Source organism: Moschus berezovskii, chromosome 4, assembly GCF_049115385.1.
Source record: "Moschus berezovskii isolate FMDL1 chromosome 4, NW_MosBer_1.0, whole genome shotgun sequence".
NCBI classification, from domain to species: domain Eukaryota; kingdom Metazoa; phylum Chordata; class Mammalia; order Artiodactyla; family Moschidae; genus Moschus; species Moschus berezovskii.
Genome location: NC_142463.1, coordinates 73,680,905 through 73,703,240, shown reverse-complemented (window position 1 = coordinate 73,703,240; position 22,336 = coordinate 73,680,905). Strand labels below are relative to the sequence as shown.

At 40.2% G+C, this 22,336-nt stretch overlaps 1 protein-coding gene across 6 annotated transcripts in view; it reads right to left on the bottom strand.

The window, feature by feature from the left end:
• TLCD4 (TLC domain containing 4) overlaps window positions 1–22,336 on the bottom strand; it is a 126,135-nt gene that overhangs the window by 27,847 nt on the left and 75,952 nt on the right. The window lies entirely within an intron of this gene.

The window sequence follows — 22,336 nt, the reverse complement described above, 5'->3', positions numbered from 1 at the left end:
CAGTTCAGGTGCTCAGTCATGTCCAACTCTTTGCGACCCCATGAATCACAGCACGCCAGGCCTCCCTGTCCATCACCAACTCCCGGAGTTCACTCAAACTCATGTCCATCGAGTCGGTGATGCCATCCAGCCATCTCATCCTCTGTCATCCCCGTCTCCTCCCGCCCCCAATCCCTCCCAGCATCAGAGTCCTTTCCAGTGAGTCAACTCGTCGCATGAGGTGGCCAAAGTATTGCAGTTTCAGCTTTAGCATCAGTCCTTCCAATGAACACCCAGGATTGATCTCCTTTAGAATGGACTGGGTGGATCTCCTTGCAGTCCAAGGGACTCTCAAGAGTCTTCTCCAACACCACAGTTCAAAAGCATCAATTCTTCGGCGATCAGCTTTCTTCACAGTCCAACTCTCACATCCATACATGACCACGGGAAAAACCATAGCCTTGACTAGACGGACCTTGTTGGCAAAGTAATGTCTTTGCTTTTTAATATGCTATCTAGGTTGGTCATAACTTTCCTTTCAAGGAGTAAGCATCTTTTGATTTCATGGCTGCAATCAGCATCCGCAGTGATTTTGGAGCCAAAAATACAGTCTGACACTGTTTCCACTGTTTTTCCATTTCCCATGAAGTGATGGAACCAGATGCCATGATCTTAGTTTTCTGAATGTTGAGCTTTAAGCCAACTTTTTAACTCCCCTCTTTCACTTTCAAGAGGCTTTTTAGTTCCTCTTAACTTTCTGCCATAAGGGTGGTGTCATCTGCATATCTGAGGTTATTGATATTTCTCCCGGCAATCTTGATTCCCTCTTGTGCTTCTTCCAGCCCAGCGTTCCTCATGATGTACTCTGCATATAAGTTAAATAAGCAGGGTGACAATATATAGCCTTGACATACTCCTTTTCCTATTTGGAACCACTCTGTTGTTCCATATCCAGTTCTAACTGTTGCTTCCTGACCTGCATATAGGTTTCTCAAGAGGCAGGTCAGGTGGTCTGGGATTCCCATCTCTTTCAGAATTTTCCACAGTTTATTGTGATCCACACAGTCAAAGGCTTTGGCATAGTCAATAAAGCAGAAATAGATGTTTTTCTGGAACTCTCTAGCTTTTTCCATGATCCAGCAGATGTTGGCAATTTGATCTCTGGTGCCTCTGCTTTTTCTAAAACCAGCTTGAACATCTGGAAGTTCACAGTTCACGTATTGCTGAAGCCTGGCTTGGAGAATTTTAAGCGTGACTTTACTAGCGTGTGAGATGAGTGCAATTGTGCAGTAGTTTGAGCATTCTTTGGCATTGCCTTTCTTTGGGATTGAAATGAAAACTGACCTTTTCCAGTCGTGTCGCCACTGCTAAGTTATTGTACTTAGCCCCCTGCAAATACCTACATCCCCTATGTCTCATTTACTGTTCTATCCATAAAGCTTAGTGCAGTGCCTGGCCCATGTTTCCTGAGTTGAGTCTCGCCTGCTAACCAGTATAAGGGAGAATCACCTCCAAAATAAAAATCCTAAAAGAGTCTTTCGGGCCTATTTCTGAGTGTGTCAGTGCACCCTGATGAGAATGTTAGTATTCCGCCCAAAAATGAAAAAAGAAAAATATCTCAATTTCAATTTGTTTAAAGAGATCAGTAGAGCAGCATTAGAGGTTATCATAAACTCTTTACAAGACTAGTCTCCAAACCTTGATACATTCAGGTTAGTGAAGGCAAGACAGGAAAAGTGGGCAGGCAACTGAAAGAGGCAGGGGAACGTGAGGCCTATGTAACAGCTACCAAGCAGAAGGAAAACAGCAGGTTCTCGACGAGCACACAAGCAGAGTCCCTCATCATCCCATGACCTCTTGTCTACTGATGAACTTCCCTAACCCCATTTCCAGATCTCTTTAAAATATGAGGAATTCTTTGTACCAGAGCTGTTGTTAGGAGAGTATGGCTGTCACTGCCACCACCATGATCTTTATCACTTTATAAAACAGAATAACAGAGTTATAGTTAACTGATAGATGAGAGGTCTCTGGATGCCATGACCTCTTTATTCCAATACTCATGATAGAATTTCCATGAAGACTTACAGGGTAACTGACTGCTTAGAAAGTCTGTAAAACATTATCCTCTTTGGGCAATTCATGATGATTATTGAGCAGTTAAGTTTAAGGAGGCAAGGATAGTTAATGAATGATTATGGGTCTGTAGTCTGAAAACCAAGATTTGAATCGTAGCTCTCCTGGGTAACCTTGGGCAAAGATGACCAAAACCTCAGTTTTTCCATGTGTAAAACAAGCAGAATACCATCCTTATGACAGAAATGATATGAGAATAAGACATAATGCATACTAATGGCAAACAGGAAAAATACTAAAACAGAAAAGCACTGCAAAAAAAACCACTTTTTTAAAAGTTAAAAGTGAAATATAAGCAGGTACTTTTTCTTACCACAGCTATTAAGAAGATTAAATAAGTTTGAACAAGTCCTGAAAGGATGTATTCTTTCCTGCTTAGGTACAAGCCTTCAACTCTAGTCATTGATCCCTGGCTGACTACACAAGACTAAGGGCCATGCCTGAGGTGATGACAATGAACAGATGATAGGAAAGACAGATCATCATCACAATTAGGACTAAAATGTAGGTTCAGCACTGCTATTTTACTACATATTAATAATCACTCCTCAAAAAGGAGTTAATGTTACTTTCTAATTTCTGCAGAAAAAAAATATCCACGCTGGAAAGGAAAATAAATACTTCTAAGGGAAGACTCACCTGTTTTATTTGCCCAGTAGGTTGTATCAACTTTATACCTCACTTTACACAACTATACTGCATCCAAACTGAACTTACTTCATGACAAGTTTATGCTTATGACCAACAAAATGTGGTGAGATTGAGATGGCGTCTGAAGATGGCCTATTTCAATTACCCACAGATTTCTTACATCCCTTCTATAGAAGTTCTTCCAGTCTGCCCCTCAGCATGGAAAACTCGGTGTTAAGAGGAGTAGCATCTTCTAAAGCAGCTTTCCAAAAGTTCCAGAACTATTCTGTACCCTCTTTGACATCCACCTGCTAGTCCTATTCCAGATTCTGGCTATCCAAAATCACTTTTTCATATGAAAGTGAAAGTGTTAGTCACTCAGTTGTGTTCAACTCTTTTGCAAACCCATGGACTATAGCTCGCCAAGCTCCTCTGTCCACGGAATTCTCCAGGCAAGAATATGGAATGGGTTGCCTTTCCATTCTCCAGGGGATCTTCTCAACCCAGGGATTGAACATGGGTCTCCTGCAATGTAGGCAGATTCTTTACCATCTGAGCCACTAAGGAAGCCCCTCTTTTCATATCATAACTCTTCAAATATTTAATGACTGTCCAAGTACCTGTCTATCTTCTTTATAGGCATCATTTCCACTCTGCACAGAAAATTCTGGACTATCCTCCTCAGAGTTCCTTAGCCCTATGAACTGCCAGCATTCACAAGACAAAAACAAACAGATGCAACAACAAAACCAACCAATCTCTTGATGAAAAGAACCATTTACACATAACACTTCCTACATGTTAACCAATCCAATCACATATGCACATACATCTTTGGAGGACACTGGGTAACCTTTCTAAAGAGAATTTTAGTAGAACATGTCACTATCCTTAAATATGTAAATACCATTTGCCCAGGAACCCCACAAAACTAACCTTTGAAATAGCTATGTATAGGCATGAATATGAAGACATAAGAATGTTTATGCAAGTTATAGACAATAGCGAAACTCAGAACAAACACAAAAGGATAGAGAACTGATCAAACATGATTGTATACCTATATGCCATCCAGAGAGATAATGATGCAACTAGACGGCCTGAAAATAAAAACATTTTCAGAACTTGCTGAAGATTTCTAGAGTGTACCTCCTTTACCTTCTTTCTTGGAAAATATTTGAAGATATACTATAGCATGAGTGAATAAACCAAGACAGATATAGGGTAAAGGAAGCAGTGGCCTTGAACTGGAAGAGTAATGGCAGGAAGGCTGGGACTTTAAGAAGCACACCTACAGGGCAGGAAAATGGAGAGCTCCAGGGGCAGGTTATCTGGGGAATTTGATTGAAGAGATGGGACAAATCAAATATATGATAAAGGCATATGTTACAAGGGAAAAAAAAAAGAAGGCAAATAATCTAAGCAAAAATTAGATAGGAAAAATAATCCCAGCTGTTCAGTGAACTATTTCAATACAATCATAAGAAACACTTCATTTCCTCTGTGTAGGATCAACTGAAAAGCAATATGATTATAGAATAAAAGGCAAATACTGTTAAATCTCAGTGATACAAAAGTACACATACAAATGACAGAAACTGGGAAGCAAAGTGGGAGACATGAACGGAAGGACAGAAGCACAAACATCTTCACCTTAAAGGATCAAGAGGTACTACAAACCCAAAATAAAAATACTTAAAGTTTCCAAAGAAACAGAGAGAGGAACTCAAATTACTTTAACTACATGGGAAGATAAAAGGGAAAGGAGATAGAGGTGGGAGAGTTAAATTCTTACCCACCATAGCAAGTAGATAATACATGGTATCTAACACTGACCAATTAAGACGTGACTGACGGTCACCTAAGTGATCACCATCAATCCTGTCCCTTCCTGCATGTGCACAGTGTTCCTCAGATCACGTGCTTGGGTATTACTTTCCTCCCTTTGAATCTGGGCTGCCTCAGTGACTCATTTGACCACCAGAATTCAGAGGAAAGGAAGTTCTGGTCTTCTGCAGCTAGGTCACAAGGAGCCATGCAGCTTCCTCCTGGGTCTGTTGGAATATTTGCTCTTAAAATGCTCCCTCTTGGAACACAATAGATAGGCTGTGAGACACTCAAGACACATGGAGGGGCCACATCCCGGAGCTCGAGGCAAAGAGTCTGCTGATGTCCCAGCAGGGAACCAGCATGAACTACCAGCTACTTGAATGAGCCCCTTTCAATCCAGTCAAGCCTTTAGATTATCCAGTCTCAACTGCTATCTAACAGCACCCACATGAGACCTCATGCAAGGACCACCCAGCTTTCTTCCTTCTTTCTTTTTGTTTTAAATATAATTAAAAACTTGTGAGTCAATGAGTTTCACTGGCCTAAGTCAGTATTCTAACTGATGATCAAATTGTCACATTTTAAACCAATGGGATGCTATTGTGTTGGTTCCAGTGTCCTTTTGAGAAAACCCTATTAGTCTTTATTAGGTTCCTTGCTTTCTGACAGATTACCTTATTTTGTTGTATGCAATGCTTCAATATGTAAAACAAATTTCAAATTTTGGGGTTTCATCCTATTTTTGTAATATATATTCATATACAGAAGAGTATTGTTTTTTCCACCTCCCTCCTCCCTTTATTCTCCCTCTGGGTCATCCCCGCATGCCAGCCCTGAGCATTCTATAACATGCATCGACCCTGAACTAGTGATTCGTTTCACATATGACAACATACGTGTTTCAATGCCATTCTCCCAAATCATCCCACCCTCACCCTCTCCCACAGAGTCCCAAAGACTGTTCTATACATCTGTGTCTCTTTTGCTGTCTCGTATACAGGGTTATCATTTGCATCTTTTTAATTCCATATATATGCGTTAGTATACTGTATTGGTGTTTTTCTTTCTGGCTTACTTCACTCTGTATAATAGGCTCTAGTTTCATCCACCTCATTAGAACTGATTCAAAGGTATTTTTTTAATGGCTGAATGATACTCCATTGTGTATATGTACCAAAGCTTTCTTATCCATTCGTCTGCAGATGGACATCTAGGTTGCTTCCATGTCCTGGCTATTATAAACAGTGCTGCGATGAACATTGGAGTACATGTGTCTCTTTCAATTCTGGTTTCCTCGGTGTGTATGCCCAGGAGTGCGATTACTGGATCATATGGCAGTTCTATTTCCAGTTTTTTGAGGAATCTCCACACTGTGCTCCATAGTGGCTGTACTACTTTGCATTCCCACCAACAGTATAAGAGAGTTCCTTTCTCTCCACATCCTCTCCAGCGTTTATTGCATGTAGACTTTTGGATAGCAGCCATTCTGACTGGTGTGAAATGGTATCTCATTGTGGTTTTGATTTGCATCTCTCTGATTATGAGGGATGCTGAGCATTTTTTCATGTGTTTGTTAGCCATCTTTATGTCTTCTTTGGAGAACTGTCTGTTTAGTTCTTTGGCCCATTTTTTGATTGGGTCATTTATTTTTCTGGAATTGAGCTGCAGGAGCTGCTTGTATATTTTGGAGATTAATCCTTTATCCATTGCTTCATTTGCCATTATTTTCTCCCATTCTGAAGGCTGTCTTTTCACCTTACTTATAGTTTCCTTTGCTGCGCAGAAGCTTTTGATTTTAATTAGGTCCCATTTGTTTATTTTTGCTTTTATTTCCAATATTCTGGGAGGTGGGTCATGGATGATCCTGCTGTGATTTATGTCGGAGAGTGTTTTGCCTACGTTCTCCTCTAGGAGTTTTATAGTTTCTGGTCTTATATTTAGCTCTCTAATCCATTTTGAGTTTATTTTTGTGTATGGTGTTAGGAAGTGTTCTAGTTTCATTCTTTTACAAGTGGCTGACCAGTTTTCCCAGCACCACTTGTTAAAGAGACTGTCTTTTCTCTATTTTATATTCTTGCCTCCTTTGTCAAAGATAAGGTGTCCATAGGTGTGCGGATTTATCTCTGGGCTTTCTATTTTGTTCCATTGATCTATATTTCTGTCTTTATGCCAGTACCATACTGTCTTGATGACTGTGGCTTTGTAGTAGAGCCTGATGTCTGGCAGGTTAATTCCTCCAGTTCCATTCTTCTTTCTCAAGATTGCTTTGGCTATTTGAGGTTTTTTGTATTTCCATACAAATTGTGAGATTATTTGTTCTAGTTCTGTGAAAAATATCGTTGGTAGCTTGATAGGGTGGAGAAGGAAATGGCAACCCACTCCACTGTTCTTGCCTGGAGAATCCCAGGGAAGGGGGAGCCTGGTGGGCTTCCATCTATGGGGTCACACAGAGTTGGACACGACTGAAGTGACAGCAGCAGCAGCAGCAGCTTGATAGGGATTGCATTGAATGTATAAATTACTTTGGGTAGTATACTCATTTTTACAATATTTATTCTTCCAATCCATGAACATGGTATATTTCTCCATCTATTAGTGTTCTCTTTGATTACTTTCACTAGTGTTTTATAGTTTTCTACGTACAAGTCTTTTTGTTTCCTTAGGTAGATATATTCCTAAGTATTTAATTCTTTTCGTTGCAACAGTGAATGGAATAGTTTCCTTAATTTCTCTTTCTATTTTCTCATTATTAGTGTATAGGAATGCAAGGGATTTCTGTGTGTTGATTTTATATCCTGCAACGTTACTGTAATCATTGATTAGCTCTAGTAGTTTTCCGGTAGAGTCTCTAGGGTTTTCTGTGTAGAGGATCATGTCATCAGCGAACAGTGAAAGTTTTACTTTGTCTTTTCCAATTTGTACTCCTTTTATGTCTTTTTCTGCTCTGATTGCTGTGGCCAAAACTTCCAGAACTATGTTGAATAGTAGTGGTGAGAGTGGGCACCCTTGTCTTGTTCCTGACTTTAGGGGAAATGCTTTCAGTTTTTCACCGTTGAGGATAATGTTTGCTGTGGGTTTGTCATATATAGCTTTTATTATGTTGAGGTATGTCCCTTCTATTCCCACTTTCTGGAGGGTTTTTATCATAAATGGATGTTGAATTTTGTCAAAGGCTTTCTCTGCATCTATTGAGATAATCATATGATTTTTATTTTTCAGTTAATGTGGTGTATTACGTTGATTGATTTGCGGATATTGAAGAATCCTTGCATTCCTGGGATAAAGCCCACTTGGTCATGATGTATGATCTTCTTAATGTGTTGTTGGATTCTGATTGCTAGAATTTTGTTAAGGATTTTTGCATCTATGTTCATCAGTGATATTGGCCTGTAGTTTTTTTTGTGGGGTCTTTACCAGGTTTTGGGATTAGGGTGATGGTGGCCTCACAGAATGAGTTTGGAAGTTTCCCTTCCTCAGCAATTTTCTGGAAGAGTTTGAGTAGAATAGGTGTTAGCTCTTCTCTACATTTTTGGTAGAATTCATCTGTGAAGCCGTCTGGACCTGGGCTTTTGTTTGCTGGAAGATTCCTGATTACAGCCTCTAGTTCCGTGCTTGTGATGGGTCTGTCAGATTTTTTATTTCTTCCTGGTTCAGTTTTGGAAAGTTGTACTTTTCTAGGAATTTGTCCATTTCTTCCAGGTTATTTATTTTATTGCCATATAATTGCTGATAGTATTCTCTAATAATCCTTTGTATTTCTGTGTTGTCAGTTGTGATCTCTCCATTTTCATTTCTAATTTTATTGATTTGGTTCTTCTCCCTTTGTTTCTTGATAAGTCTGGCTAGTGGTTTGTCAATTTTATTTACCTTCTCAAAGAACCAGCTTTTGGCTTTGTTGATTTTTGCTGTGGTCTCTTTTTGTTTCTTTTGCATTTATCTCTGCCCTAATTTTTACAATTTCTTTCCTTCTACTGACCCTGGGGTTCTTCATTTCTTCCTTTTCTAGTTATGCTTTAGATGCAGAGTAAGGTTATTTAGTTGACTTTTTTCTTGTTTCTTGATGTGTGCCTGTATTGCTATGAACTTCCCCCTTAGCACTGCTTTTACAGTGTCCCAGAGGTTTTAGGTTGTTGTGTTTTCATTTTCATTCATTTCTATGCATATTTTCTCTTTTTATTTCTTCTATGATTTGTTCATTATTCAGCAGCGTGTTGTTCAGCCTCCATATGTTGGCATTTTTAATAGTTTTTCTCCCGTAATTGAGATCTAATCTTACTGCACTGTGGTCAGAAAAGATGCTTGGAATGATTTCAACTTTTTTGATTTTACCAAGGGTAGATTTATGGCCCAGGATGTGATCTATCCTGGAAAAGGTTCCATGTGCGCTTGACAAAAAGGTGAAATTCATTGTTTTGGAGGGAAATGTCCAATTGATATCTATTAGGTCTAACTGGTCTATTGTATCATTTAAAGTTTGTGTTTCCTTGTTAATTTTCTGTTTAGTTGATCTATCCATAGATCTAAGCCGGGTATTAAAATCTCCCACTATTATTGCATTGTTTTTAATTTCCCCTTTCATACTTGTTAGTAATTGTCTTACATATTGCGGTGCTCCTATGTTGGGTGCATAAATATTTATAATTGTTATATCTTCTTCTTGGATTGAGCCTTTGATCATTATGTAGTTTCCTTCTTTGTCTCTTTTCACAGCCTTTGTTTTAAAGTCTATTTTATCTGATATGAGTATTGCTACTCCTGCTTTCTTTTGGTCTCTGTTTGCGTGGAATATCTTTTTCCAGCCCTTCACTTTCAGTCTGTATGTGTCTCTCATTTTGAGGTGGGTCTCTTGCAGACAACATATATGGGGGTCTTGTTTTTGTATCCATTCAGCCAGCCTTTGTCTTTTGGTTGGGGCATTCAACCCATTTACGTTTAAGGTAATTATTGATAAGTACGATCCCGTAGCCATTTTCTTTATTGCTTTGGGTTCGAGTTTATACACGCTTTCTGTGTTTCCTGTCTAGAAAAGATCCTTTAGCATTTGTTGGAGAGTTGGTTTGGTAATGCTGAATTCTCTCAGCTTTTGCTCCTCTGTAAAGCTTTTGATTTCTCCTTCATATTTGAATGAGATCCTTGCTGGGTACAGTAGTCTGGGCTGTAGGTTATTTTCTTTCATCACTTTAAGTATGTCTTGCCATTCCCTCCTGGCCTGAAGAGTTTCTGTTGAAAGATCGGCTGTTATCCTTATGGGAATCCCCTTGTGTGTTATTTGCTGCTTTTCCCTTGCTGCTTTTAATATTTGTTCTTTGTGTTTGATCTTTGTTAATTTGATTAATATGTGTCTTGGAGTATTTCGTCTTGGGTTTATCCTGTTGGGGACTCTCTGGGTTTCTTGGACTTGGGTGATTATTTCTTTCCCTATTTTAGGGAAGTTTTCAACTATTATCTCCTCAAGTATTCTTTCATGGTCTTTCTTTTTGTCTTCTTCTTCTGGGATTGCTATGATTCGAATGTTGGAGCGTTTAACATTGTCCCAGAGGTCTCTAATATTGTTCTCATTTCTTTTGTTTTTCTTTTTTCCTCTCTGTTTCATTTATTTCTTCAATTCTATCTTCTAGCTCGCTTATCCTGTCTTCTGCCTCTGTTATTCTACTGTTTGTTCCCTCCAGAGTGTTTCTGATCTCATCTATTGCATTATTCATTGTATATTGACTCTTTTGTATTTCCTCTAAGTCCTTATTAAACCTTTCTTCCATCTTCTCAATCCTTTTCTCCAGGTTATTTATCTGTAACTCCATTTTGCTTTCAAGATTTTGAATCATTTTCACCACCAAAATTCGAAATTCTTTATCAGGTAGATTCCCTATATCTTCCTATTTTGTTTGTGTTGGTGGGCATTTATCTTGTTCCTTTACTTGCTGGGTATTTCTCTGCCTCTTCATCTTGCTTATATTGCTTTGCTTGGGGTGGCCTTTCCTTCTTCTGGCCGTTTGTGGAGTTCTCTTTATTATGTAGTTTCCTCGCTGTGTGTGGGGTTGGACAGGTGACTTGTCAAGGTTCCCTGGTTATGGAAGCTTGTGTCGGTGTTCTGGTGGGTGGAGCTGGATTTCTTCTCTCTGGAGTGCAATGAAGTGTCCAGTAATGAGTTATGAGATGTCAGTGGGTTTGGAGTGACTTTGGGCAGCCTGTATATTGAAGCTCAGGGCTAGTTTCCTGTGTTACTGGAGAATTTGCATGGTATGTCTTGCTCTGGAACCTGTTGACCCTTGGGTGGTGCTTGGTTTTAGTGTAGGTATGGAGACATATGATGAGCTCCTATCGATTAATGTTCCCTGGAGTCAGGAGTTCTCTGGTGTTCTCAGGATTCGGGCTTAAGCCTCTTGCCTCTGGTTTTTGGTGTTATTCTTGGAGTAGCCTCTAGACGTCTCTATCTGTCATTTCCAAGGTGGTTCCCTCTGTTTTAGCTTCTGTTTGCTGGTCTCTTCAGTGTCTAATTTCCGCCCTGATACTAGGGGGTAGGTGGACACTTTTTAAGGCTCAGTTGTTCAGTCCTGTTCTGGGAAGGGAAGAACGCTTCAGACGAATATCTCTGACGTCTGTGGGGTGTGCTCGCAGCGTCTCGGCCACACTGGGTTTGTCCCCACTCACAGCACGTATGCTGTCCCAGTCTACACTGCACAGGCTCTAGGTTGCTCTGCCAGGAACTGTCCGAGGCCGGCGCCGGGTTGTATGCACTTCCCAGGTCTGAGCGGCTCAAGTTCAGGTTCTCAGGTACTCCACAAAGGTGCAGACTTGGTTGGGCCTGCGTTTTGTGCCTTCCCCGGTCCAAGCAGCTCAGGGGACCAGGTGTTTGGCGAGCACGGTCTTTGCGACTTATCGCCTACCCAGTTCCCGCCACTCAGTTTTCTGGGTGTACAACTGGCGCACCTTCTCAGGGGAATATCGACCGGCCGAGCCCACGAAGTCCTGATTAGCAACAAGCCTGCCTGCAGTTTGTATCAGATGCCTTTCTGGGGCCGCGGTTGCCCCCTCAGGCTCTGGCTGCCCTCCCTGCCTATCTCGGCAGGGGATGGGGGATGGGCCGACCGCAGCCGGCTCACTCTGCTCAGTCCTTTATTCTGTGAGTGGGGCTGGCCGAGTCGTAGGTTAGAGCTTTCTGCCTTTTCGTGGGGAAGCTATCCCACAGTCTGCTTTGCTCTCCCCAGTTCTCTCAAATTGTTCTCGTGGCATTCAAGCCCAGTCCTCTCTCTAAGCAGTTCAGCCGGCTCCTCCCTGCCCAGCCCCCGCTTGCTAATGGCGTATGCAGGCATCTGCGCTGTTTCTCCGCTGGGAGTTACCATTTGGCAGGTAATCTGTGGGTTTTAAAAAAATCTCCTTTCGAAGACAATGGGCTGCTTTTCTGGGTGCCTGACGTCCTCTGCCAGCATTCATAAGTTGTTTTGTGGACTTTACTCTGCGTTCAAATGTTCTTTTGATGAATTTGTGGGGGAGAGAGTGGTCTCGCCGTCCTATTCCTCCGCCATCTTGTTCCTTCCCCAGAAGAGTATTTTTTAATTATGCATATACACAGGATATATTCCTACATGTAAATGGTGATTAACTAAACATAAATAGTTATCTCTGGGTTGTGAGACTGAGCATTATCTTTTCTTTTTGCTTGTCAATAATTCCTAATCCTCAAATAAAAATGAGTGACCAAATTAATTTTTTCAAATAGCTCTGCACCAACATTTCTTATCACAGCTTTTTAAATTACAGTGTTGCCTTAACCATTGTTTACCAAATGTAATCTTTTGTGGTTCTCTTTCTGCACTTCTGAAGCTCTCCTCTGCCTCTCTTAGATGATTGGCTTTCTTCGGGTTCCTGACTCTGATCACCCTCCACCGACAGGACACTTCTTATTTCTAATGTCATACAGGCCCTTTTCCCCTGGAATAACCACGTATCACCACAAACCTGAAATCTACAAGCACATTCCTGCCCAAATTGGTTCTCCCATTTCCTTTAGGGTCTCCATTCCTCTAGTGCCCTGGGTCACTTTGCCCTCTTGTTTCCCTTCCTTCTCTGAAATCTTAATTAGTCACCATGATCTACTGACTACAATGTTGCTTTTAGATTAGTTTCTTCCTCACTATTTCTTCATGCTTATTTATTATCATGGATATTTCTTCCTGCTAATTTAATTTACATGCAGAGTACATCACGTGAAATGCTGGGCTGGATGAAGCACAAACTGGAATCAAGATTGCCAGGAGAAATATCAATAACCTCAGATATGTAAATGATACCACCCTTACGGCAGAAAGAAAAAACTAAACAGCCTCTTGATGAAAGTGAAAGGGGAGAGTGAAAAAGTTGACTTAAAACTCAACACTCAGAAAACTAAGATCATGGCATCTGATCCCATCTCTTCATGGCAAATATATGGGGAAAAAACAGTGAGAGACACTTTATTTTTGGGGGCTCGAAAATCATTGCAGGTGGTGACTGCAGCCATGAAATTAAAAGACACTTGCTCCTTGGAAGAAAAGCTATGACAAACCTAGACAGCATATTAAAAAGCAGAGACATTACTTTGTCAACAAAGTTCTGTCTAGTCAAAGCTATGGTTTCTCCAGTAATCATGTATGGATGTGAGAGTTGGACCATAAAGAAAGCTGAGCACCGAAGAATTGATGCTTTTGAACTGTGGTGTTGGAGAAGACTCTTGAGAGTCTTGAGAGTCCCTTGGACAGCAAGGAGATCCAGCCAGTCCATCGTAAAGGAAATCAGCCCTGAATATTCATTGGAAGGACTGATGCTGAAGCTGAAACTCCAATATGTTAGCCACCTGATGCAAAGAACTGATTCATTGGAAAAGACCCTGATGCTTGGAAAGGTTGAAGGCGGGAGGAGATGGAGACAACAGAGGATGAGATGGCTGGATGGCATCACCGATTCAATGGACATGAGCCTGAGCAAGCTCCGGGAGTTGGTGATGGACAGGGAAGCCTGACGTGCTGCAGTCCATGGCGTTGAAAAGAGTCAGACACGACTGAGTGACTGAACTGAACTGAACTTCCTCGTTAATAAAACCACCAAAGCTAAGTTCTTCACAATCTATCATCTATATTACTCCAATAACCTCCTCAAAGAGATCCATCCACACAAAACTTTTCTCCCCTGACATATCACCTTCAGCTTTATCTTTCTAATATGTAAACTGCATCAAGTTATTTTTTTGGCTAAAGGTCCTACAACAATTCTGTGAAAAGTAAAATACAAGGCTGATGAGGTCCAGGAAGTCCCTTGAATTTTTAAAAATAGTTTCCTATATTTAAATCTTGTGACTTGTGGTATTTAATTTGGTAGCTATCATATTCTTATTCCTTACTCCCCAACTCCTTAGTTCAAAACCACTGTGAGCCAGTGAACCATGCTCCAGTAGCCTGGCTTCCATATTTTCTGATCCTCTACATCAGCGACTCTTAACCTGTTTAATACAATCCACCCATGAGAGTGAGCATCACGTGTGGCAGAGGCTTCCACAGGCAGAAATAGCCATTAGATAAGGTTCAGTTTACGTATAATTCCTTGTTAACTTATCCCTACCCTATCAACAAAACCTTCTAAAATATGTCAGATAGATGCTATTAAGAGGACAGATTTAATTCTGATCTAGTAAGCAAGGTCCGTCTAGTCAAGGCTATGGTTTTTCCTGTGGTCATGTATGGATGTGAGAGTTGGACTGTGAAGAAAGCTGATCGCCGAAGAATTGATGCTTTTGAACTGTGGTGCTGGGAAGACTCTTGAGAGTCCCTTGGACTGTGAGGAGAGCCAACCAGTCCATTCTAAAGGAGATCAATCCTGGGTGTTCATTGGAAGGACTGATGCTAAAGCTGAAACTCCAATACTTTGGCCACCTCATGCGACGAGCTGACTCACTGGAAAAGAGTCTGATGCTAGGAGGGATTGGGGGTGGGAGGAGACGGGGACGACAGAGAATGAGATGGCTGGATGGCATCACCGACTCAATGGACATGAGTTTGAGTGAACTCCGGGAGTTGGTGATGGACAGGGAGGCCTGGCGTGCTGTGATTCATGGGGTTGCAAAGAGTCGGACACGACTGAGCAACTGAACTGAACTGAATAAGCTATACATTTTGATACTTTCCTATCACAAATTACGGCAAACACAACTGAATAAACTCTCTTTGCTATATAGGTCAATATGGTGTTTCCATTTCTGGCATCTACCTTTAAGGCGCTTTGTCTATAACAGAATTCATACTGGCCATGGCCTCTGCATGACTCTGTGAGAGAAAACAAAATAAGATTTGCCTGATCCCTTCCAGAGTTTAAAGAAAATTCTTCTTTCAGCCAGTGATTATGAAAATCTGGATTTTCTTATCACGAGAAATTTAATTTTCCAATAGCCAAGAACTGCTAGGGTCAGGAATTTAGAAGGTGAGGTAGAAAGATAAATAAAATTATTATGCACCTATTACAGCTAGTATGATGCTAAATATTGCACCACTGTCAATGGTGTGGAATAGGATGGACACATTTTCCCACCACTCAGTTCAGTTCAGTCGCTCAGTCGTGACCGACTCTTTGTGACCCCATGAATCACAGTACGCCACGCCTCCCTGTCTATCACCAACTCCCGGAGTTCACTCAAACTCATGTCCATCAAGTCGGTGATGCCATCCAGCCATCTCATTCTCTGTCGTCCCCTTCTCCTCCCTCCCCCAATCCCTCCCAGCATCTGTATAATTGGTGTGAGGTCATTGATGGGCATCCCAACTGGGCTTTGTATAAAATTGACTATGTTCTACTGTAGCAATTAGGAGGTACTTTTTCTAGGCTATTTGAACTGACTCAGAATCTTAGATCATTTCCATGATCTAAGAAAACCCTTTTAAAGCACCATCAATATAGAAATGAGATTTGGGAACAAATTCTACCATGTATTCAATTACTGTTTGCTTCACTTTAACCATTTAAAGTTTTTGATGATTTACTTATAAGACAGAGTTGAAGGTTTGAGGTAACACACTGGACTAGGTTACCAAATCAGGCTCATGGGAAACAGTGATATTACCTAGACTTAAGCTTTACTAACTGCTGTCAGGGAGTGTTTAACAGGAGGATTCCTACATGCTGTTTCTCATAAGTCCTTTGTTCCTTATCAAGTGGAGCAGCAAGTTGCTCCCAGGACTGAGGTCATTATGTGAGACAGGCTTGAATCTCCTTTAGTAAACATTCTCTTTATGACAAAACTACTTAGTCTCAACCCCCTTTCTTGAGATATGGATTGTCTCCTGACCTTGTGACCATTATTAATCCCTTGTTCCCTTGGTAACGGTTGCTGTATGTTTGGTTTTCTGATCTTTATCATTGTCAAAAGAAATTTCTTGTACAACAGCCTGTATATACTCACAGAAAGATCATTAAAGCACCTTTGCTCCATCAGAGCTTGGGTCCCCGTGTCTTTCTTTCTTTCTTTCTCTCTCTCTCTCTCCCTCCCTCTGGCTCTCTCTTTCACTTTCTTATTGTCGACTCCGGACTACCAGGTTCCGGTCCATTAAAGGACCCCGACAAATTGCTACAAGCAGAGAGGCTATCAGATTAATGCAGAGGAAACAGAGAGAGGTTTGGAATGTGAAGGGCAGCTGGCAAGCCTATGTTGAACAAGCAGTTCTGGCCCAAAGAAGTTAAGGCTCTACTAGGTGAGGTTTACAAAGTTCCTCACACAGAAATAGGAGTCTATCTTATAAAACATCCTCATCTTATGACTCTAAAAATATTGTAGAGCCTACATGACATTCTCCAAGGAGCCAGGCCTCACAGAGCCTGGCTTCTCTTTACTACAGGGAATCCTTAGCCAGGAATAGGCTAAGGGCATTTCAGAGTTAAGATCGCCTTCTTCTAACAGTACATACCCTATTTACTCAAAGGTCCAGTTGACAGGAGATTAGACCTGGGTCACTTGCCTTCTTTCTCCCCTTCCCTTTCTTCCAAGGAGGTGAATGGATTTGCATACCAGATGCTTGCACCCCTTCCTTACTTGAGAACTTGGTGACAAAATGTACCTTATTCTTACCTGCCCAGTGCTTAGCTCTCCGTATTAGGAATAAATCCAATAATTTCAACAAAACAACTGAATCACAGAATCTCAGATTAGAATAGAATTTTAAAGATAATTTAGTACAAGCTCCTACCTAAAGCTTCTGCTTATTAGATCCATTTTTATACCTATCTGATTGAAGATACCTTATGGAGAAGAATCACTTTAAAAGGCTGTTGCTAAAACCTTCTATTCATTGAGGATGTCTCTTTCGTAAAAGAGAAGTCTCCCCTACCTCTCATTACCATCCCTTTTGGTCCTAGTTCCAATGTCTGAGTTAAACCAGAGTAAGTCTAATTCCTCTTCCATTGAACAGTCGTTTCACATTTCTAAGGACATTTCAAAACCACATAGATGTCCTACAACTTATCTCTTCTATGCTGACCTCTCTGGGTCCTTCAGTTGTTTATTCTGGGACAACAGCTACCTAATCTAATCTCTCCTCTACAGCTATCTGGCAGCTCACCTCTGGACAAAGGCAATTTTAGAGACTTCAGAGGCTTTGGGTATGGTCTAACCAGGAAACTGTAATTTGTTTGAACTGGATACCAAACCTCCCCTAATAGAGGACACATTTAAAAACAACTTTCTGGACATGCTATTGGTACACCTGCAATTGTGGTCATCTGATACTTCCCGGTCATTTCCCTCTTTTTATACACTGTCAAACTCAAATGCAAAACTTGACATTCACCACTATTCAGTTCAGTTCAGTCACTCACTATTCAGTTCCATCTATTTGTTTCAGCTTATTACTCCAGTCTGAAACACTTAAATATAACATACATCATCTGACACATTATTAGTTTCTCCTGCTAATTTTGCTTCAGTCATTTGATATGCTTAGTCGCTCAGTTGTGTCCTACTCTTTGCTACCCCATGGACTGTAGCCCACCACGCTCCTCTGCCCATGGAATTCTCCAGGCAAGAACACTGGAGTAGCTAGCCATTTCCTTCTCCAGGGGATCTTCCTGACCTAGGGATCAAACCCAGGCTCCCACAGTGCAGGCAGTGGGCAGATTCTTTACCTTCTGAGTCACCAGGGAACTCCATAATTGAGAATGGCTTCCCTTGTGGCTCAGCTGGGAAAGAGAGAATTGAGAATAGGCAACATTATTAAAATAATCTTAAAAAACAATAGTTTTTTAAAAACACTGTTAATTATAAAATGTTAGTGAGTCATGGCATTTATTCCATGGCATTGTGGAAATTTTTCTTTAGACTAAATATAAGATCAGTATTTTTCTACTTCTTGTCTCCTGATGTAAATTACACTTTATCTTATTTTAAACACTAAATTTCATTTTTCAAAACCACTTCATATGTAATTGCTGGCAATATGTTTTTAAAACATAGGTACTGGGGTAAAATATTAAACAAAAACCAAAACTCCTCACCCTTGAAGTATGACACAACCATGAAATAAATGTAACAATGGCATCTGAAACCAAATTTTCTTCCTAAATTGCAGTAGAATGGTTTAATGATTAGATCCTAAGGTAGTCGAATGATACAGAAGAGTTGGCAAAGTATGCATAGACTCAGTCATTTCGTATCAAGTTTGAAAGTTTTCCAAATATACTATAACTCATTGGTTTTGTTGAGGGGAGGCAGTGATTCATAAGGAACACAAGAAAACTAAGGCTACCCAAGAAATCAGAAACGGAGTACAAAGAGGGTGGTTTACCCCTAAAAATAGTATATTAAAGCATAAATGTGTCACTTCCTTTATGATAAGAGATTAGCCTGTCATATTTTCTCTGATTATGAGTATCCTGCCCAAGGGATGAAAGTTGAATATCAGGAAAAAAACTGTAGAATTATTTTACCTTCCTGTGTAAGCAGAAGAGAGAAAACCTCTTAAACTCTAAACATTTTTACAAGCAGCAATACACTAAATTCATGACAATCTGACTTTTGTTATATCAGATAAAGTAAAGTTGTTATTTACATAACTATTAGGCAGGGCATACATTTAAAACCTACAGGTAATTAGCCTCCATTCTTCACTCTTTTATTTAGTTCCAATTAGAAAATCTTTGGAAAAAAACAGCTAAAATAGCTGCAGAAGTATCAAGTCAAAGTGTTTTCCAAGTACCAATTCTCATTGCATAAGGAGTAACAATTTCATAAAACTTTATATGAAGTAAGAATAGTAGTACTTGCTGTTGGCATTTTGTTAGCTTTACTTAAAATGTAAGCAAGTGATCTGAGAATTCACCACATGGAAAATTTTCCTTATACTCAAACAGTAAATGTAAGATCTATAAATGACATAGGATCTCTATAAACATGTATTAGTTCATTAATTTTGTTTCTATTTTCTTTCCCTATGAATAGATTCACTTTAATCAGATAAATTTATTTCATATCATTCATTTATTTCATACAATAGAACATAGGAAGACATATCAAAAAAGCAACCATCTCTTGAAAAATATTGCTGTTGATCTTATCAACTTTACTAAAAAAGGCAACAGTTAATTTCTAACAATCCAGCATTTATGTCACTGACTTTTTTATAAAGGCATAAAAGTTCAACACCCCCCCCCCAGATGTTCAAGCAGGTTTTAGAAAAGGCAGAGGCACCAGAGATCAAATTGCCAACATCCGCTGGATCATGGAGAAAGCAAGAGAGTTCCAGAAAAACATCTATTTCTGCTTCATTGACTATGCCAAAGCCTTTGACTGTGTGGATCACAATAAACTGTGGAAAATTCTGAAAGAGATGGGAATCCCAGACCACCTGACCTGCCTCTTGAGAAACCTGTATGCAGGTCAGGAAGCAACAGTCAGAACTGTACATGGAATAACAGACTGGTTCCAAACAGGAAAAGGAGTACGTCAAGGCTGTATACTGTCACCTTGCTTATTTAACTTCTACGCAGAGTACATCATGAGGAACGCTGGGCTGGAAGAAGCACAAGCTGGAATCAAGATTGCTGGGAGAAATATCAATAACCTCAGATATGCAGATGATACCACCCTTATGGCAGAAAGTGAAGAGGAACTCAAAAGCCTCTTGATGAAAGTGAAAGAGGAGAGTGAAAAGGTTGGCTTGAAGCTCAACATTCAGAAAACTAAGATCATGGCATCCGGTCCCATCACTTCATGGGAAATAGATGGAAAAACAGTGGAAACAGTGTCAGACTTTATTTTTTTGGGCTCCAAAATCACTGCAGATGCTTATTGCAGCCATGAAATTAAAAGACGCTTACTCCTTGGAAGGAAAGTTATGACCAACCTTGATAGTATATTAAAAAGCAGAGACATCACTTTGCCAACCAAGGTCCGTCTAGTCAAGGCTATGGTTTTTCCCGTGGTCATGTATGGATGTGAGAGTTGGACTGTGAAGAAAGCTGATCGCCGAAGAATCGGTGCTTTTGAACTGTGGTGTTGGAGAAGACTCTTGAGAGTCCCTTGGACTGCAAGGAGATCCAACCAGTCCAACCTAAAGGAGATCAATCTTGGGTGTTCATTGGAAGGACTGATGCTAAAGCTGAAACTCCAATACTTTGGCCACCTCATGTGACGAGTTGACTCACTGGAAAAGACTCTGATGCTGGGAAAGGTTGGGGGCAGGAGGAGAAGGGGACGACAGAGAATGAGATGGCTGGATGGCATCACCGACTCTGTGGGCATGAGTTTGAGTGAACTCCGGGAGTTGGTGATGGACAGGGAGGCCTGGAGTGCTGTGATTCATGGGGTGGCGGAGAGTCGGACACGACTGAGCGACTGAACTGAAAAGTTCAAAGAGAACACAGCATTCATCCCACATGATGAAATATTCAACTTGCCAACCCATGTACAGTCAGCCACTTGCCAAGCTTGTGACTTCAGTGGTCAAGAGAGAACAACACTTCGTACTAGTCACACTTACAAATGCATGTAAGTGACCTGTTATCCTTCACCAGTTTATGTTCTTTTCATAGCACAATGATTATTTGTGACTTGTGTTTAGAAACCATACTTCTAACCTGCAGCATAATATTAAACTCAAACAGGTACCCACATACATTCTTCCCTGAATTAACCAATATTTGGTTAGTCAGTTTTCATGTCTTTTTAGCAAAAGTGTTTAGGAAGCTAAGTATGTATATTCCAACTACTTAAGACTTGCACAAAGTAGAAGCCTATATGTTATAATTGCTTATAATCTATTAAAATCTAAAAAGGAAGACAAGGAAATAAACAGTAGGAAATGCCAGTAAAAGAGCCTATTGTTTCAGAAAATAAAGCAATTGTGGATACCTACTGGGATATATAAGCATTATAAATAACATTAAAACCCGCATAGTTTTTAAAACATTTACATTAATTATTTAGATTCATGACTTCAAACGGGCGATATAAAGAGATGCTTTGCTATATCTTATTCTTACAGAATGATGAATTGATGCCTTATTTACCAGCTATCTTTGTGTGGGGCAATATAAAGAAAAATGGAAGAATGTTATTAACATACATTTGTATAAGTTTTTTTAAAAAGACCTCAAAACAGTTGCAAATGTCCACTAATATGCATATTTTAGTAACACCAAATAAAAAGAAAAGCCAATGGTTACATTTATGTCTTAAAACAGAGGAAACATGGAAGTGTATACCACATGTATTACACAAAATTTATACTATTTTAGTTTACATATGTCTATTATTTCCTAATATCTATCTTGGGTTTGGTGGTATATCTAGGCTAAAAAATAATTGACTGAGGAGATGCAAAGGATATAAAATTGCTAATTTACAAATGTATAATGTTAGAAATAAAAATGTACATTAGTGCTGGACATTACAATAGATTTGCTGGATCCTCTATTAGGTTAGTCTTGAAGTCTCTGAGCAAGACTCCCCCTCACTCCCGCCCCACTCTCTAGGCTACTTAAGTGCAATTATGCATTTATAGGGCTTCCCTGATAGCCCAGTTGGTAAAGAATCTGCCTGCAATGCAAGAGAAAGTGAAAATGAAGTCGCTCAGTCGTGTCCGACTCTTTGCAACCCCGTGGACTGTAGCCCGCCAGGATCCTCTGTCCTCGGGATTCTCCAGGCAAGAATACTGGAGTGGGTTGCCATTTCCTTCTCCAATGCAGGAGACCCCGGTTCAATTCCTGGGTCGATCCGCTAGAGAAGGGATAGGCTACCCACTGCAGTATTCTTGGGCTTCCCTTGTGGCTCAGCTGGTAAAGAATCCACCTGCAACGCAGGAGACCTGGGCTCAATCTCTAGGTTGGGAAGATCCCCTGGAGAAGGGAAAGGCTACCCACTCCAGTATTCTGGCCTGGAGAATTCCATAGACTGTTTAGTCCATGGGGTCACTAAGAGTCAGGCATGACTAAGCGACTTTCACTTCACTTCATGCATTTACATGGAATTATACATGAGATTAAATAGAAAAGAAGTATTTTAGCTGGTTATATAGGAATCTATACGTAGCTCTGGCTGTTAAAACATAAATGCATCTAGAAAGACAGACAAACATCAAGAGCCACATGATCCTAAAGGTTTTAAGTGAACATTCAAGAAACTGGGATCATTTGCCTTTCTCAAAGTTTATGAATCCAAAGATATACACACTAATACAAATACACAAGTAAAGTATTATTTTTGTTAATATACAAGATAACATCATAAGAGTGATCCCTGAATGCATTTGGA